General features: G+C 47.3%; 1 protein-coding gene across 2 annotated transcripts in view; it reads left to right on the top strand.

Annotated features, from left to right (window-relative positions):
* Window positions 1-19,528, top strand: part of TTC28 (tetratricopeptide repeat domain 28) — a 191,459-nt gene that overhangs the window by 91,511 nt on the left and 80,420 nt on the right. The gene's annotated exons all lie outside the window — the stretch shown is intronic.

Genomic DNA, 19,528 nt, shown 5'->3' with positions numbered 1-19,528 from the left:
CTGAGTATGAGATCTCCAGGTTGTCCAAATTTACTTCTGACATCCTTGCTTATTTTCAGATTCTGGCTCCAAATATTGGAGGAGGCAGAGGGAAAATAAATAGCAGGTTTTTAAAAAAACCTATTTTTTAAACTCAGAGGGAAAAAATCCCCACAATGCAGCTCAGAGAAACGGCCGTACCATTTCGCCCTTTTTTGAGGTAATTAATCTCATGTCAATAACCAGTATGGGAAATTTCAGCTGTATCACTTTGGCAAAATTTTGTAGGTGGCAGAAAATGGAGCCTATGTAATGGGAGGCATCAGGTTGTCATCTTAACTCTGGGACGTGCTGTCTGCTCTGCTGTGACACGTAGTTTTGTATTCGCACCTTGCTGGTGTGTTTGGGACAGGTGCTTTTGTCACATGCTCATTTTTACTTGCCTGTTCTTGCTGGTGCGGTGGGAGCGGAGGGCTGCGCTTCCCAGTATCCTGGCTGTTAGTTTGGTGTGTTCGGTGTTTTTGTTTCATTCCCGTTCCAAAATCACGTTTCAAGTTGAGTTCTGCAGTGGTGGTTTGAGAAGTGGATACATGCATGCTCAGGGTCTGGGCTGAGGTACCAACTGGTTCAAAGGTCCATCAGCTTCTGCATAGTTGGGGTTGCAACAGCAGCCAAAACATGTATAAAAATACATTTTTTTTACAAAAAATCTTGATGCTTAGTCACTCTGTCTCTTGCATATTTAATTTAGCTTTTCCTTTGTCTGCTTTCGGAGTACAGAACAGGAGCTAGAACAGGTCCCTTTAAATCGTGTGATGCGATTGCCTTTTTTGCCCATGAGGCTGTTAAACTCAAAAGAGCAGAGCATGGCTGAAATTTATAACCTGTGACACTCTCCACTGAAAACTGTAATTTTCAAAGGAAACCTCTGCAAGAGGACTGAGTTATTGTGATTTCTCGTGCAGTATAAATAATGCTCCTTTCAGTTTACATCAAACAGAGCTGCTATTGCTTACTGATCTAATGGAAGCTATGGTAATTGCTTTTGTAGGTTCCATTTATAGATCAGACTTCTGTGACTAAATTTAATTACTTACAGCTGAATCCAAAGTAATAAGTTCAAAATAACCTCTGTCATGCTGCAGTGGAAGCAGCATGTTCCCAGAAAAAAGGCACTTCCTAATTGTTTCATTTTTCAATTAAGAGAAGAGTTTTTAGCTTTCCCGTGTTTATTGTCTGGTGAAATGAAGAATGCACCTCTGCAGAGCTCTGCTGCCTAATGCCGTGAGCCGTGATGGGACTGGTGTCTCCGGCTTAACAGCACTTCGTGCATGTCCTTACGCAGGCGCCCTGTGGTGCTGAGCGTGGTGGGTGTTCTCTGCAGGTCTGCTCAGCTGCAGTGCTGGGATCCCATCGAGCCGGTTGTCTGTGAGGTCCAATGCCACCGTCCAGCAGGCAGATCGCGGCATATTTCCTGAGCTTAACACTTGCTTGGTTGTCTGAGTCCCCAGCTGTGAAATCCGGTTGCCTGAAGTGACAGAGAGATGTCTCCAGCTACTAAGGAGTCTTGCTATGCCTGCGGTTAGAGCAGCTCTTGTCTTGGAGAAACTTGCTTTTAATCCTCCTTGACTCCCCGGGCATCACTGGTACATCCTCAATCTCCAGCAGCTGTCGGAGCATACAGGTGCGGGCAGCAGTGCCGCAGAAGAAACATACGGCATTAAAGCTTCAGAAGGAGTTAAAAATACAATAAAGGAGTAATGTAGGGCATGTTCTTATTTCCAGGTGGTACTGAGTTACAGACAGGGCGAGTGTGGGGAGGTGCTCTGGTGGCATTCGCTGCACGCTTGCCCTGTTCTGCCCATGGAATCTACTGCCAGAAGCACATACAGGTCTGGAGGGGCTTTTGTCAGGGCCAGTGTGGTGGTTGTGATCTTCCACAGCGATGTCCATGTTGTCACATGGCAAAAAGTACATTTGAAGATGTGTGATGAGAAAGGGTAGGTGCCTTTGAAAGATTGACATACAGTGAAAAGCTTGGAATTATTTATTGAAGTATTTAACAAAGACCTAAAGAATGATGTTCTTGTTTTACACTTCATTATGCAAGAATTAAATAAAGGACTGCTTAATGGAGCTGCAGGAAAAACTGCTGCGGGACAGAACAGGGACATAGTGACCCTGGTGCAGTTGTGGCAACTACACCTTTCCTTAGTCCCTGTTTCTATGCCAGTGTACACATGCTAACACAAATCTGAGTTTTCTGATGTCAGTATGATGCTAGCACGACTGGTCTGTGGCTGGATGTCTTTTTCTGTTACATATGCATGAGCGCACACACATGCACGCTTAGCTGAATTTGATTTCTTCATTCCTTGTCTTCTGCCTTTGTCTGACGTTATTCAGATGACCAAATCTTTCCAGACTCTTAATTCTCACTTTTAATGTTTCTTTTAAAAACATTCCATCTCCCCTTTTTAGCATCCAGGCATTGTTTGAATCTTCTCTGTATTGCGTTACTGAAGATCGTTGGGGCACAGTCCCACTTTATCCATGGTGGCACTAGGAGCCTTTGAACTGAGTGCTGTCAGGACCGTTCGGAGTGCCATGGACATTCCCCATGCACAACGAGGGGTTTGGCTTCTCTGCACAAGTAGTGAATTCTGGTTACTCTCCAGCGGTAGGTATTTGGGCACTTGATGCTTTCCTCAGCATTATTGTAACTTATCTTGATAATCATAAATAAAGTAATTGTTGAGTGGCGTTGGTGAGGTCCTGCGAGCAGCTTCCAGACCTCGCGTGGTAGCTGTGAGCCAGGGCCTGAAGCAGGGATGGGCACGGAACTGGCTGCGTAACCCGCCTGACCGAGGTGAAGCTGCCAGGGATTAGCCCTAGGCAGGAACCGGAGCCCTTCGCAGCGTGGGCTGCGTGCAAGGTCTGAAACAGCCGGAATGTGTCAAGTTTTGAGAAAGAAGAGGAACCTCTCCTAAAAGGTGGTGCAGAATCAGCGACTGTTGGTTAGCATAGGAGACCAAGAGATCTCATGTTGAAGAACTTGTTGTATCTTAAAAATTTTAACTAATACCTCATGAAATTTACTGTAAATATCTTATTTTTTTTTACTTAAATGATAAAAAGATTTTTAAGAGAAACAATAGAAAGCATTTATTATTGCAAAGCCAAAAGAATGTGAGCACAGTCTAGATGTATTACTTCCCCCCACCCCCCCAAATAATCTGATGCTTTACAAAGCTAAGGTAAGCCTAGGTGGAAAGGGGAATTCATTAGCGAGTGCTTGCCTTTTCTGCAGGGAAAGCTACGAGCGCACAGCTCTGCTTCTGATGTGCTGCTCTTTCCTCCCAGGGAGATGCTCAGGGGAATAGCTCAGCTGAGAAGAATTCTTCTGTCATTTAAAGGATGAACTAGGAGGTAATTACTCATGCCACCGGGTCAGTTAGTATTGATGGGGGCTGCTTCAGGACTGTTATGTATGGATAAGTCCTTGGTGGTTGAGAATTGACTTAAATCCTGCAAGCTTTGTTGTGGGTGTTAGGTGCCCGTGTATTCGTATTATCTGAAGCAGATTTCTAGGAAAGCAGATTTCCAGGGCAGATTAAGTGGTGCTCTTTGATCCTATCATGGGTGGTTGGGTGTGGTAATTGTGGGATTTCCCTTGGAAATAGAGGGATTTGTACCTGCTGCCATACAGTTAAACAGAGCAGCTATGGATTGCTGCGTGTGTGCCTGCCCATCAGTGAGTGCTAAACCCATGAAGAAATTAAACCTAAACCAATAAAATCAGCTGTTAAAATCTTGAATGCACATAAATGCCTGGCAAGTTCCAGATGAGGGCCAGACAAAGGCTGTGCAGTGCTCATCATGCTAGAATTAGTATTTCAGTGGGGTCTTTGTCCTCATTCACACTTTCTTCTTGACTTGGTGTATTACCTGGTTTTTCACATACAATTAGGTACCGAAACCTGCTGTGCCGGACGCAGCCGATTCTGCTGAGTGGGTAGTACTTAATACTGGAGAGCCGTGACTGGGGACTGCTGTTTTTCCGCCGTTCATTTTGGATGCTGGGAGGAACATGCATAATTAAATGAAGTCGACCTCTGCCAGAGCTGCAAATGCTGTACTTCAGGCAGTTGCAGAAGAGCTGGGAAACTGGTGTGGAATCCTAATAAAACTGCGTGTGTGAGGTTGTTTTTTTTTCCTCACAGTTTTTGTCCATCAGGCCGCAACACAGTATGCGACGTTTCTGTTTGGCAGCACTTGGCGTGGGAGTGCAGCGGGTCCACGAGGGGTTCGTGGCGTTGCCTCGTGGAGCAGTTCTGCGGGGACAGCTCATGCCGGTGTGCAGCTGGAGGGGCTCAGCTACAGGGCGGCAGACGCTGCCTTGTGAAGCCAGGAGCCTGCAGGGGGTATTCCAAATTAAAAGAAGCAGATTCGTAGTTCATTTTGTCAGTCATGTTTATTTTTCCCCAAATATACTTACCTTACTACTTAACAAGGCCATTAAGTCGGGTTCCTGGGATGCATATCTGTTAGCTGTGTGAGAGAGAGAGTGCTTTACAGCACAGGGAGGGGGCTGACTCTTTTGGCTTGATTTTCCTCCCCCATCCCTGTGCTGTGGCTGGTGCAACTGGTAGGGCACCATAAACTGGGGTGAGCCTCTGGGCTTGGATTGTTGGAGCACGGGTCTGGTGGCAGGGTGGTGGGTGCCAGCCTAGCATGGGGCACCTTCCTGCTCCCTTGCTGGTGCTGGGTGGCACTGGAGCAGTGCTCGGGGCATGACTGCTGGGTCTACATGTTTTTATCTGAGCTTAGTGTTTGGAAGGGTGAGTAGGTTGAGTTTCCATCACCTCTTCCCTCCGGACCCTGCTCGTTAATCTGCTCAGACTCATTCAAGTGTCTTGAAGCGTGTTGGACCATCGTTAGCTATGAGCGAACAGCTGCTGACCCAGTATTGACACAGGGATAAATTATTCAGTGTGTCTTATTTGGGAATTCAGAGGCTTCGTGATGAAACCTCCAAAACTGTATTATGTCTCTGACATTCTGAGGTTTCATTATTGTTTCTTCAATTATTCACTAAGCCTGCTTGTTCACCTCCTGGCACCCTGATGGAGTTGTAGACTGGTGGCAAGCAGCAGACAGTGCTTTCTGCTCTTTGTTCTCATGGCTTTTTCCTGGTATCTTGTGGAGGAAATTTTCCTGTTGCTTACTGTCTTTAACCCCTTGCCCAAAGTTACTCAAATTTTTATAATTCACATAAAGTGAAGAGGCCACAGCCACCCCTATAGTCTGGAGATTTCCTTAGCAAACTGTAATTATAACTTTCTCCTTCCCTAGAGGTACGTTTTCGTTTTTGCCATCGCTGCATTTGTCCTGCAAGAATGCTGCAGTGAAACAGCAACATACTGTTTTTCAGAAAATCTCCTGTGGGAATGCCAGTGGAAGAGGAAGCTGCAAGAAGCAGCTAACGAAGGATTTATCCTCAGGAGCATTGCTGAGGAGGTCTCTGCGGGTGGTGTGTGCCTTGCACTCGAGGACGCGCTTGGTTTCTTCCACCTTCCTGGTGGAAGCAGGAGCTGGTTGTGCGGGGGCCGTTACTGCGAGGTGTTTCGTTGCTGAATGCCGAACGGATCCTCGGTGCAAAAAACCTCACGCTGTTGGTTTTGTAGGGACGCTTTGCTGTGTCTATTAGTCGGGGGAGAATTAACACTTGAGATCATTCCGCTGTTGAGCAGCCTCAGTAAACTGGGACTTGCCATTCTCTGGCCTGGCGTTGTCCCTGGGGGAGGGCAGTGCCTGGCTTTCTCCTGCGGCATTCCCGAGTCCGTGCCTCTGGGCATGCATGACCTCTCTTTGCTGGCCAAGTCCTGCCGTATGTGTGGAAGCTTTTCTGCCACCTGCCTGCATCAGAGTCCCGATGTAATGAACTCCTGCTAGCTGGAAGTAAACAGTGATGCATGAACGTTCCTCTTCGGTTTGGGTGTGTTTGTAGCTGTGTCTGCACAATCTGCAGTTTCTGTACGGTCCTAACATTACGAGCAACTATGAGAAGACGGTCCCTTCCTTCACCCTCTGCACCTTCTGGGCTTATCTCACTTGACCTATGTTTTGCTCCTCCCTCCGCCTGCCGTGAGGCCCCTCGTTCTGTGCAGAGCCCTTTTGTTACTAGAAAGAACTAAGCGTGCACTTGGTCCCTTCTCTCAGACACTTCCAGCCCGGCACCCTGTACTCCAGCCCGTCCCTGGCGCTGTGGCACATCTTGGGGGCCGGCTGACCGTGCTCGTTGCCGGCTGGGAGTGATGCGGTGCCATCGCAGAGAGGATGTGTGCAGGGCACACCTCGTGCCTTGAGCCCTGCAGGCAACCTCCTGTCTCCGCTGGGCAGAGCAGTCGTGAGACTCCCGTTACAGTTAAAATCATTAGTCTTCATTGCGTAGGGAGGTTTTCTGAAGGGTGTCACGCAGGTCGCTGGGGGATCTGCCTCCCGAAGAGGCTGTGATTGCAAGCCTTAAATAAGAGTCTGGTAACGCAAGAACTTGAGCGTGTGCTCTGAGGGATGGCGGCCTGGTCTGAACGGACCCATCCACTGATAATTTTCTCAGGAGGCCAGATCTAATCCTCCGGGAGCAGGAAAGCCCCAGCACTGTGAGAGGCACCAGCCTTGCCTGAGGCTGCGGCAGCGGCTGTTGTGAAGAGCTGGTTCCAGCTCTGCCTCTGCTGAGCATGTCCCAGCAAAGCGGTGCTAAGGTATGTGCTGTGCTCTGGTGTCTGGGACTTTTAGTGCACGCTGGCTAATTTTGGAAAAGAGAACCAACATTAATATTACAAACTCACCACCTGATGAAGGGGAAATGTTTCCTATGGATGTGCAGAGAAATATCTTCATTTCTCCTGGGGTTCCTTGGGTTGGAAAGTCTGAATAAGGGCTGGAGTCTCCATACCAAGGCACGCCAAATGCCTCAGAGTTTAGAATATTTTCTTCCAAGCCAGGACTTTACAGAAGTAATGGAGCTCATGGGATATGTGAGAAAGACCAGAACTTGTCTACACAGATGTAGCTTTTCCTTTCTTCGTCATCACTTGGATAACTTCAGCCAAACGAAGAACGGAGAGAACGTGTGGGGAAGGAGCAGTGTGCCCTTTACTCACCCTGGGCAGAGAGCGTGGGCATGGTTGTCATTAGAAAGTGTGCAGCCTCTGAACTTCAGGTTTGCTCTGCAATAAAATGTTCTCTCTGCCCATCCCAGTTATTTAAAGTACAGTTGTGACTTGAAGGTACAAGATGTTGGAATAAGGATTCCCAGGTGATGCTGCCTGGAGCAGCTTTCTGGCCATGGAAGAGAAGCCGGGAGAAGCTGTTTGCATCTGTCAGAGGAAACCTTGCTCCTGCACTTCGTTAATTTTGCTGATGCTTTTGGGTTTAAAGTAGACACACGTTCAAGAAGTGGGGATAACAAGGAATTGGGGAAGCAAGGCACTTTTGTGACACTGAAACAATCCAGTGAGTTAATAGCACAGTTGGAAATACAGCCAGTGCTCTTGCTGTTCTTTCCTGTAGGAACACATGCTGCTAACTGGTGTTTGTAATTTCAGGTGTTAATTTCTGTGATGAATAAAGGAAGGTAGTTTACATTGTTTTCTGGTAGTGCAGTGCAGGCAGTGTGCTGGTTTGTGTTCCCGGAGCCGTGCTGGCAGGGCAGGCTGCCCCGTCTCAGGGCCACAAGGCGGAGCGCTGGGATGGGCATCTGCTGCTGCTCCGTTGCGTCCCTTCTCTGAAGGCACAAGCGGAGCTGTCTGGTAGGTTATTCATTTCATGGCTGTTGTAAGCAGCAGTTTGAAACCTCTGAGGATCATGGTGAAAACTAACTCCTCAACGAGGCTAGTTCCCACTGTCTCATGTCAGTGCTGATGTGTGGGAGAAGGAGCAGTCCACAGTCTCTTAGCCATTCTGCCCTCGGTGTGGCTCCTGTATGAGGGATTTTACAGTGTATTAGGGCATGAAAACGGCTATTTTTGGACTTACCTGTTGCACCCCACTGAAGAATGAGACACCTATTCTGGAGTCGGTCCAAATAGTGTTCTAACAACAAAGCAGAGAAGTGGTAGGGCAAGTGAAATGAAGCAGATGTTTAGCAGCAAAATAATTTACAGTTGGCCAGTTCGATGGTACCTCTTGACCCTTTCAGGGCTGTTCAATAAAACCAGCAGTTTCCATAGCAACTACTATATTACTTGGTGCTTCAGAGATCTGTGATAAAGGAGGCGAGTCATTATAAGGAAACATGGTGTTGCTGTTTCTCCCCTTTGCATTAGAAGAGTAATGATCTGGCAAAACTCGCTAAATGTGACGCCCCTCCTGAAGAATTTTTCCCACGTTCACCTTGGCCAAAGAGATTTATATATTTAGTACTTTTGCAAATTTGATTTTTCCCCTTTCACCCATCATCAGCTTTGTCCTTCTTGGCAGGCAGCACTGGCCGAGCGCAGTCGGGGCTGGGACAGGACGGGGGACTGTGAGCCCAGGGGCCGGAGCCAGTGTCTGCAGTAGATGTGTGCTGGGCTTCTCTGCCGCAGTCCCTCCGGAGCACGAGGCACCTCTCTGGGGTTTGGGCCATCTGCATGGCACCTGGGCATGGGTACGTTGCATGTCACCGTTACCCTGCGCCTTTACTGCTGTGCATTTCATCTTAATTTTTTTTGTCTTCTATTTTGACAACTCTTGCAGATCGTACTGTTCTGATTCTTTTTCTTTTTCCTTCTTCGTTTGTCTCTGTTCTGAGATAGGGATGTAGCTGAAGGTCAGGGCAGTCTTTAGAAGGGACCCATGGAGGTGTACACTAGGGAAATGGTTTCAGGGCTTGTTTACCACAAAGCCCAGCATATTTCTGGAGTCACGTTCCAGCATGCTTGCACCTCTAGGAATATTTGCTTGTATGCAGAGCTGTTGTTTCAGTGGAATGTGTGTTGTATGTTAGGAAAACAGTCTGTTAAAATCCTGAAATGCCTGTTTAAAATACTGTAATGCACTAGTTCTTTTGACATTCAAATTGCTGTTTACGTTTGATGCTGATCAAAGTTTTATCTGACTTGCAGTAGTTGTGGAGGTTGTGAGTAGTGGTAAAGATAAGAGACCTGATTCTCTACACCTCCCCCTCCCCACCTTTTTATACAATCTTAGGACTGTGGTGGCTTTAGTGAAATCTCAGAGGATTTCTGCTGGATCTTTTCACTCTACTGTGACTGCTGCACCTAATATCCATCCACTTCTCTCTTAACAATCCTGAAGCAAATACTTCCAGGTGAAAATGAGGAGTGAACTTGCTGGATGACCCCAGAAGTCCCCTGTGCTCCTTCAGTGATTGTTTGGAGGGAGGACGGCTTGGTGGGAGGTCGGAAGGAGTCTGCTTAAGGCGCTTTGGGGACATCAGGGAACGCATGGTTTGTGGAAATGCTGAGCTGTCACCTCTCCTCATCTGATTCATCTTTCCAGATGGGATGCTTCAGGAAGATGACATTTGATTTCCCAGTGTTCATTTAAGCTACACAACTGTGGTGCTGAAACTGTAAGCTGATCACAACGTATGTAACTAGCAAGCTTAATTTTCTTACTAACTGACTTTGAACAGATCATCTTTTATGTGCCTGAGTTAAGTTTGTAAGATGACTGACAGATACCTGATTGCTCGGTGGTGTGGCCAGACTGGTGTGCAGTTGAGGGGGAGGCTGAGCTGCTGCTGGGTTGGTCTGTGCCGGTGGTTCGCTACCTTGAAATAATTTTGAGCGCTGTCCTTTTGTCACAAACAAAGGAAAACTAGAAAGCTGGGGAGATCCATTATGCTGCTTTTCCACAGCCCATCTAGTCAGTCTTCTGTTTTGTAACGCTTGGGTAAGGTTATACCACAGTGCCTTACCAAGTTTTAATCTTTTTAATCCCTATTGTTTGTATCTGTCTCACTGCCTGACCTGTGCTGTACGCTGTGCTATAATTCACCCGGGAGGTCTGCTCTGCCAGTCTGAATGTACTTTCACTAAGTTATACTGGTGCCGTCACCTACATGGAAGCAAAACACCACGATCCTGAACAAATCCATTGCTGGAAGTGATGCCTGGAGATAGGAGCTCGGTGCAGAAATGACCTGTGTTATGAAAAGTCCCTTCGAGTGCTCCAGAGAGGCCAGGCAGAGCTGAAGCTGTGCCGGGGCAGTGGCTGCCTTCTGGAGCACGGAACCGCGCCGCTCCGTGCGCCCATCGCCGTGGCTGGTGCAGCCTGCGCGCTCAGCAGGTAACAGCAACCACCGCGGCTGGCGGAGAAACAAGTCACACTGCGGGCAGGGCAGGCACCTGCCTGGCGGGGTTCCTGAGCAGGTGGTGGTAGTCGGGTCCCTAATTGACTTATCGCTCAGAAGTCATTATTTTCAAGAGTGCTTGATGGGCTCAGTATAATGAAGGCTTTTTTGGAGCCAAAGTTTCTGGTTTTGCTGAGAGCCTGTTAAGAGCTGCCCGTTGCTGAGCACAGCCTCCAGGGTCCTTTCTGCAGTGCCGCTTGGTGCCGTCTGGCTGTGTCGCTTCCCCTGGCCAAAAGTTCTTTGCTTCTTTTCAAATTGAAATCAAAATACCTGAAATTGACTTTGAGGTTGGGCTTGAATCTAGATGGAGCATGTGAGAAAGAGGGTAAGGGACACGTGGCTGATCTTCCTTTGAAAGGCAAATTCCCAGGGAACTTTGTCTCTGCTGTGGCTTGTGATTATTTCTGGTACTTGTTTTTCCTAATTTTCACCTGTTAAATAGCTTAGGTGTGACTTCAGGCATTAAACAAGCACAGACAGAATTGAATGTTATTCTCCGTGAGTTAAGGCAGATAGGCATTGTTTTATGGTTGTGCTTTTCCTCTTCCTAAGTTCATCGGTGGTAACTGAAATATATGGAAAATGTACTGTGCTGAGACTTGGCTGTTCCTGCAGAGCCTGTATCTCCCACTCTTTCTGTTCTGGAGAGATGGAACTTTTGCGTGCCCCAGCTGAGCTAACGAGTTGGACTTGCTGCCCAAATTCACTAATAACTGTTGTGCGTCTTCGTTCAGAGTTCAGGTACGCTCCATCAGAGTGACTCAGAAAGAGAAACAAGAATTCTCAGATACCAAGTTTGAGATTTAGAGAAAAGCCAAGGCTCTACTAGAAACATTTTTTTAAAAATAAATAAAAATGAAGCAACTGTATTCCCTGCCTGTGGCTTTTAATTGTCAGTGGAGTGAAAGTCTATCTACAGTATCAGCTGTATGGCCAGCATAAGATTTCTATGGAGGGATTACATTAAATGTGTGTTTTGTTTCCTTCGTCGGAAGTATTTGTTATTAAAATCAGTCCAGGTGAGTAGCTGTGGTTTTTGAAGGGACTTTAGTTACCCCTGCTATAATGCTGGAAAGGGAACAGAAAGAAATTCCGCTGTAACGGGAGCTTCTCTCTCTAGGATTTTCTTGATAGCTGAGAACAAAGTTGCTTTTCTTTTTATCATGGCTGAATCTTGCTAGACTAGCTAGTCTTTGCAATGACTTCAGTACTTTCCCTTCGTAATTACCAGTTTTTAGCCATCTGAAATCTGGCAAGGTTCGGTGCTCTGCATGGGTAAGTGCCTCTGTAAACGGGCAAAGTCCTGGAATACCTGGTGTGACTAAGCAGCCTGTACCCATGGAGGCCTCTGCTTTCCATCCTTTGTGGAATGGCCAGCCTTTACAGCTGTTAGACCTAAGCACGCTCGGGTTTGGAGATCACAGCTGCAATCACGAAGCAGGAGAAACCTGACAGAAAACAAAAATGTTTTATTAGTTGTTGGACTCAAATTTGGAGATGGTGCTTTCTGGCTCCAGATTGCTGCTGTGCGAGTTGCTGTCTCTGCCTTCCAGCTGTCTTTTTGGTGAATCTCATTGTATCTTGGTTTACTTCAGTGAGGACGAGTGGTTGCATTTCTAAAACAGCCCTAAATAGTTTTCAGAGTGGCAGCAATCGGACAGCAGCTGAGAACAGACTGATGTACTGTGGATAATAAATGCAAGACACGGAGGGATTTTATAGACCGAGAGTGAAGCCAAAAGGGTCCAGTCTTCTGGGCAGAGGAAGACTACCTGGATTTGGAGAAATCCAAAAGTGTGGAGGTAGTTTTGAGAGACCGAACTGCCGGGACCCGCCTGGAGTGCAGCACGGGAGCCAGGGAGCAGTGGGAGTGGGGATGGGGTGGCAAAGCGGTTGGCTGTTCTTGGTGAAGATGGTCTGTTGATGGCTTCCATCCAGGCAGCCTGAGGACTACCTCAGCAGTGACAGGGACTGTAATGAATTTGTCTCCTAGTAATTTAGGTACCATTGCATAGGAAACACTGGCCTGCAGGGTGTCTGGCATCTGCATGGTGTGAGAACAAAAGCAGGCTTTGCTGTCAGGCGCTTGCCAGCGTTTTCCCATCGGTGCCGCTCCAGTGTGTTGTCCTGTGGTTTGTGTGCTGCTGGAGCGGGCGCTGCGGGGGCCGGAGAGCTGGCTGCCCTGTGCTGCACCTTGCCTGCGTGTGTGCCAGTAACGTCTGCTGGGGCTGCTGGCCTGGGAAGGATGGAGTGATGCTGACAACAACCAAGCGTTAGTTATTCTTGTGTCCAGATGTCAGGATTTTGGCAATCTTCTGTAGTCTCGCTGCAAGGTGACAATTACAAATTGTTGCGCAGTGTTAGTTTAATCAGCGGTCGCGCGCTGGGGTAAGACCTGTTGTCTGAGCTGTGAATCCAGGTCGCCTGAAGTCGGGACTGTCTGGCTGCTCCGCAGGCGCTGTGCTAGATAATGTGGGTCTTTGAAATATCCCCTGCTGGGGTGGTGGTGAATGCCAAGCCTCATCACTGTGGGCTGACCAGATGCTTTAATGTCTCATTTCTGGATTTTGTGGGGGGTTTGCAGTGTGATCCACCTAAACTTGCACAGCCTGCCAACGTGCAAAATGGAGAAATGCTGGGGGGGTGGCGTGGGGGGAGTCATCTGAGCTGCTACTAAGATGAGTAATTCGAAGTGAGACAATGAAACTCTGTGCTGGAATGCTCAGGCCGAATAGCAAGAAGAGTTCTTGCGGTGGATGCCTTCCAGTTTAGGACATGATTTTTATTACTCCCTTTTTCCCTTTATACTGCTTTTTCATTTGTTTTTGCTTTTAAGGGTATAGGAACAAATAGCAGCATCTGTTTGTATATTCTTGAGCTCTGCAAAGGTTCTCAACACTTTCAGCGTTGTTAGAATTGGGAGAGTTGCGTGCAGATGTACACTGGTAGTTAAATATCAAACCTTTATACAATTTAAATCACAGTACAGTGCTGAAACTAAATAAAGCACTTGGCAATACGGTGTTAAAAACAGTCCTGCCGCTGCCCTGAACTTCACCGAGAAGCAGCCTACAGGTGTCATCTAATCCATTTATTTTAAATTTAGTGTAGTACTGTATCTGTTAAATCTCTAGTAATATCTTACCAAGGTCAGTGTTACTTCTGAGCGGGGTGAAAGGTGGCTTATCTTTTCTTCTGCGATTTCTAAACCCAGTTGCTTAACCAGAAATTGGTCAAAATTTTGTTGCCGTGGACTTGTGGAGGAATTCCAGAAGATGCTGTACTTGCATCTGTGCCTGTCCACCTGAAACGCAGGAGGCTGGTTGTGCTTCTCCTGTGCCGCATTTGGGCATCAACAGGCTGGCCGCTGCCAGTCCGCAGCGCTTCCCCCAACGCACGGCGAGTTCTTGCTGTTAAATGAGGCTTCAGAGCTATAGCTGATGAAGACAGCGAGACTGGCTGTTACCAGCCGCTGTTGTGCCAGGTGGGGGTGCCCCCTGAAGAGGGGGTCTAAGCTGTAGCTGCTCTTTCTAGAGTGAGCCCGGAATGGGCAAGAATGGAGCAACAGCAATAAGCTAAGTGAAAAGCTGGGCTGTTAGCTTCATCTAAGCAGAGACATGACTCTTTAGTACTGGTGATTCCATTTAATTCAGATGCAGAAGCAATCTATGCAGAGTCTCCCACTGGAGGTAGTGGAAGCACAATTAATAAGAATAATTAAATGCTCTTTGGCTAAAACAGGGCCATCCTGGGTTTCTGTGTCGGCTCAATGGGGCTTAGAGGAAATTTCCATTTCCAAGTAGCGTAGCTCCTGTAAGGGACACCTTGGAGATGGGTAGAAGATAAGGCAGCTATGCTGCAGCGGCAGCAAGTCGGTCAGCTTCCTGCTCGTTCGGTAGGACGGCCGGTGGTAGTGGTTCGGGTGCCAGCTGAGCGTGGGGACCGTGAGGAATTGTCACCTGGGGTGCAACCTCAGCTTGGTGAAAGCGGGAGTTCGGTTCATACGGACAGCAAGCAGTATTTATGCATGTGCTGCATGTGTTCTGAATTAAAGCGCATTCTTCCCTCTCCTCACATTCCTGAAATCCCACAGCAGAGATTTGTCCTGTAGTTTTCTCTAAAATTTGGCTCTGAAGCAGTTACAAGGGGAGAGGAAAGATTCAACCTGGTGCTTGGCCCCAGGAAGCTGTAGTGGCTGTTCCCACATTTTCCTCCTCCTCGTTCCTCACACATGGTGTGCTGGGTGGCGGGCAGCATAGCTGGTGGGGTGGGCTGGCCGGTGGGTGCTGGGTCCTGCACGGATCCAGGAGGCATTCGTTCTGCAGGCTTACAACAGGCCTATTAAATGCATCATAGATTATTCGTGCTATTTTTGGCATCATCTCCTGATCTGGCAAACCAAGGGAGCATTGTGGAAAAAGCCTTTTCTATGTGTTTGCCTTTCCTGCCCAGATAGCTGGTTGTCCAGGGTCTGAAGCTGACGTGAATATAAAGGTGTTTTGAATTTCCTCCCCTGTGTACAATGCGAGCCTTTGTCTAAGGCGGAGGCTTTTTTCCAAGTTTTCCATGTTTGTTTGACAGTAATTTTCTGCTCCAAGTTCTTCTGATGCCGTTCCAGTTTCGTTCTTCTGTCGCCATTATCCACTTACAAATCAGCCAGCAATTCGTTATGTAAATGAGTCTCCGAGCGTAAAGTTTGATGACAGAATTCTCGGACGCGCCCCAGCCAAGCGCCGTGGGCGCGGGAGGGCAGCAGTGTCGCTGTGCGATGGCCGAGGGACCACCTGCCGAGGGACCACCTGCGGGGGGGATGCAGCTGGAGGGGCAGGAGCCCCCGGGCATCCCCTGACCCTCGGCAGATGGACATCCCGAAGCCGGGATAGCCTTTGTCGCTGTGTTCCTTGTGGGCAGCCAGGAGGGTCTCTGCTGGAGAGCTCGGAGAGGAGCAGCCGTGCACGTGCTGTCTGTGCGTAGAGCTCTTGAAAGGGTCACCCTGTTCAGGGAGAAGGTCGGGGCTCCCGCGGCGCTGCCTGCCCAGCTCAGCCGAGTGATGGGATGCTCTCAGAGGGCTCCTACGTGCCAGGTAATCTAGCTGTTGTAAAAAATTTATAAGCGATATACCCATCCTGCCCAGTAAAGACTATAATGCGGGCTACTGTTAGAAAAATGCATGTACCCTGGCAGTAAATCATATTCCAGAAACATGAGCTCATGCTTCAGACTTACGAGAGACCGTGGTAAGACAGGACTGAGCTCCTGCAGCTGCTGCTTCCCTCTAACTCTTGCAGACGTTGTCTATGAGACGTGCTAAGAATCTGAACAATTTATTGCCATGGATTCTACTGGCCAAAATGATGTGAGCCCAAAGAGGTGTACCAGACCCTGCTACAGATGCCAGTGCAGCATGAGTATTTGCCTAGATCCCTGGTCTGAAAAATTGTATTAAATTTTGATACTTATCCAGTAAGAAAAACATTGACTTGTTCTGGGCTTCCTTTACGGGGCTTGTTTTTGTTTAGCAGAATCCTGGGAAACATAGAGGTCCCATTCATATTCGTATATGCTCTTTCTTTGTGGTGTATTTTTATCTTCATTGCATGTTTTGTATTAATTATAAACCAATTACTATTGCTCTGCCTGAAAGTTCTTGCACATTGCTATTAAAAGGGTTAACAGAAATTTCAGAACCCTTCTTGATACAGGCCCTTTCAAAGATGGCATTTACATTCTAATCCTGTTTCAGATTGCACATGAAAATCTAATATTTGGGGTCTAGACAGTTACCTAGATGGGATCTCAGATGATGAGGGTCAGAAAACTAACAAGCCTGTTTGTATTTGCGTTGCCTGGACACTGCAGCAGTCAGTCCAGTGGCAACTCCTGGCAGGACAGATAGAAATTCTCCTTGGGCATTAAATGGGCTGTAATAAACACAGATGAAAAATACTAACGTGTACAGAAACTACACCGGTCAATAAATTGAGCACAACAAATAGGACTCGTGCTTAGAATTGCAGAGAGGTATCACGCCTGGTTAGGCAGACGTGGGCTCTGCTGCAGCCCAGCCATCAGCCACCTCCGTGAAACTGGAGCGTCCAAGTAGGGAGGGCTTCCGTGCTCTTCATCTGTTCATACGAGTTTTGTAAAATTAAGTTAAGGGTAGAGAAAAGCACTGAAAACTATATTCCTGCCATGAAAACATGGCAGGTTCTGGAAAGCAGGGGGCAAAAAGGCAAATCGGAAAAAATGGGAGGGGGAGGGCAAAATCTGGGTGAAGCGGGAAGACGTGTTACCTTTTGGATGGGTCCTGTGCCGGGGATGATGCGATGTCGCATTGCTGCCATTCTGTACTTGGACTTGCAGCCTGTTAAGGGCCAGCTTTCTGCATGGCTTTGAAGCCTCAAGTGCCAAATATATTTTTCAAGTTGATTAATTAGAAGAACTTTTTTTTGCTTTCAGAATATGAACAGTGCTTTCAGTGGTTTGATGGATAAAAAGGAAAGGAGATGTAGTGCCAGATTTCAGCTGAGACTTTTTTTTGCACAGTACCTTGTTCCTGGAAAGTATGATGCAGAGATTGGGAAAAAATGAAAAAGGTGGTTCCAGCTACATTGAGGATGCAAAGAGCCATGGGCTGGAAAACACCTGCTGTTCTTTTGTCTTGTCTTTAGCAAAGCATCATTCTCTTGTTGCTTTAATCTTCTTAAAAGGAATCACTAAGTTTTTCTTACCTGGGATCACTGGAAAATTCATGTAACTTTTACCATAGAGTGAGTATTTTTCTATCTTTGCATAATGTGATTAAAAATGTAAAGTTTTCTGAGCCGTGGGAAGACTGTCGGGACTGGAAAGCTGCTCCTTGTCTCATTCCTTCAGCTGCAGCTGCTGGCTCCTGTCCTTTCCTTTTCCTCTCCTCTTCCAAAGGGTGATTCTCACCGTTTCCTCTTTGTAGATTTTTTCCCCTTGATATGGTGTCTTCGTTCCAATGCTAAACTAACTTGTGAATGCCTCTTGGGGAGGAAATAGGTGATGTAAATGCTTCTTATTTGTTTTGTTAAAGGTCTCCGTGGAACACAGTGTGTGGGGCGGGTTGTGTATATGCTGGAAACTGGAGGAGAAAGGAAGGAAGGGTTTTTTGCAGGAGAAAAACCAGCCAAAATCTTTCTTTCAGTTATGATTAATAGGTTTTTCTTTTGAGCTCTGAATGCTGTGTTTCTATTCAAATTAAGCGGTTTCCAGGGTGGGGGGGAGTTCCAGGAATAGATGTGGGGAGGGGATAAAAACACATTCCAGAAAGGCCGCTGGAAATGTGCGGTACTGAATTGCATGCTGTTTGTGAATCTCATCCCTGCCTTGTTTGCTGCTGTCACCTGGAACCGGCGGCGCCTGCTCGGGGGTGAGGATGCTGCTGCTCGGGGCAGCGGTGGCCAGGCAGTGCAGAGGCCAGTGTCCCCCACGGCCGCAGTGCATCCCCGCTGGGCAGGGTCCTCCTGCACTGGAGGCACTGGGGTTCTTGGGCAGCGCTGCTTTGCGGGGTGCTCCGAGACCCGTGGCCAGACTTGGGTTTTTTTCTTTCCTTTTTCCTTTTTTTTATCTTCCACTTTTTGTGATGTTGCACCTGCGGTGTGTGTTCTCCTGCTGGGAATGGACGTGCCCTTGGATTTCCGTATGAGAACTGGAAGCAGGGCAGAGGCTTCACCTCGTGTGGTTTAGCTCAGTTTTCCTCGCAGGGGCTGTTTTCCTTCCCGGGAGACATGAGAACTAGTTGTTGCTGTACCTATACCTGAGGAGTGTGTTACTTCTTGTCCTACAACCGTTGTGCGTATAGGACAGGTTGCGAGAGAGGATCGCACTGTGGGGTCCCTCCTAAACCTTGGGACCGGATGCTGTGATATTCCTGCCGGCTGTGGGAGGCCTGTCTGCATTGCCCGTAGCACCCGTCTCCCTCCTGCCTTTTCCTTGAAACCCTGTGGCGAAGTGGGTTGGGGTTTCTGGGTTAGCTGACCTGCTGCAGTGGCAAGGAAGCTGCGTGTTCCCTGTTGGACCACCTGCCCTGGTAGCACGTTTCGAGGCGGGGGATGGCAGGCTGCTGCCTTCCTGCGAAGCGCGAGGTGTCGGGGATGCCTCCATTGCTGGCTGCTGCGTGTCCGTGCCCTCATCCTTGATAACGAATCAGGCAGGCACGTTTGTCCTGGACCAGCCTTGTGGGCTGGAAAGGTCCCCGTCAGAGACACGCTGCCTCAGACTGCCTCTGTCATCAGGTGGCAAAGAAAGTAGTTAAATGATAAATCGGGGGGAAAAAAGGACTTAAAAGTGTATGCCGTGATTTAGGTGACAGCTTTTTCACTGCTGGGAGAGCTCATGCTTGATGGCCACTGCTCGTTGTTAGATCTTTGTATTTTCTTTGATTTAAAGCTTCATGGTAGTAATCTAATTAACGTTGAATTGGGTTTCCAGTACAGTAGCTTGTTTGGTTCAATAAGAACACATTTATACTAAAGGTTAATGAAAAGAATTTTGCTTTCATCGAATTCATTAAAAGTGGTTCTACAATCAAGGCTTACTAATGGAAAAGAGATTAAATATTCATGTCTATAAATTTCTCATGTCATTTCTGATTTTACTTAATCTCTGCCTCCCTGGATTGGATTCCAAAAGTGTCTGAAAGCTCTAATGAAATACCAGTTTGGGTATTAATTGGAGATTTATCCTGTTTAAGTAAAAAGACTTCCACAGATGTATACTTAATGTGTCTTCAGGACAGGTTTCTATTACAGATGGAGAGAAATAGTGGTGAGGTCTTGTCCTTGAAAGCGGTATTAGGACCCCGTCTGAAGGACCAGTAGTATGTTCTTAAAGCACTTTTTAAGAAATACAAATAATGTTTTATCTTCTGTTCTGACAGCTTTATTTGTGCTGTCAAAGTAGCTTTGAATGAACCGAAAGTGCAGCAAAGTTTTTGTCAGAGTGGTACTAGCTGGACGTGAAGATAAAACCTGAACAATGGGCATCAAAGGTGCTTGAAGATTCAAAAGCTTTTTATAACATAATGTCCAGATGTATGGACTACAAATATACGCGAGTACTTTGAGTGAAGATGGGATTATAGTTTCTTTGATCTCTTACTCAGTAGCTCCTAAGTAAGTTCTGGGTGCCCTTTGAGCTGGGGCTTTGCCATTGCTTCAT

The sequence above is a fragment of the Falco rusticolus genome, chromosome 1, assembly GCF_015220075.1.
Source record: "Falco rusticolus isolate bFalRus1 chromosome 1, bFalRus1.pri, whole genome shotgun sequence".
Lineage (NCBI taxonomy): Eukaryota > Metazoa > Chordata > Aves > Falconiformes > Falconidae > Falco > Falco rusticolus.
The sequence above is the reverse complement of the archived record's forward strand: the minus strand, read 5'-3'. Positions and strand labels throughout refer to the sequence as shown.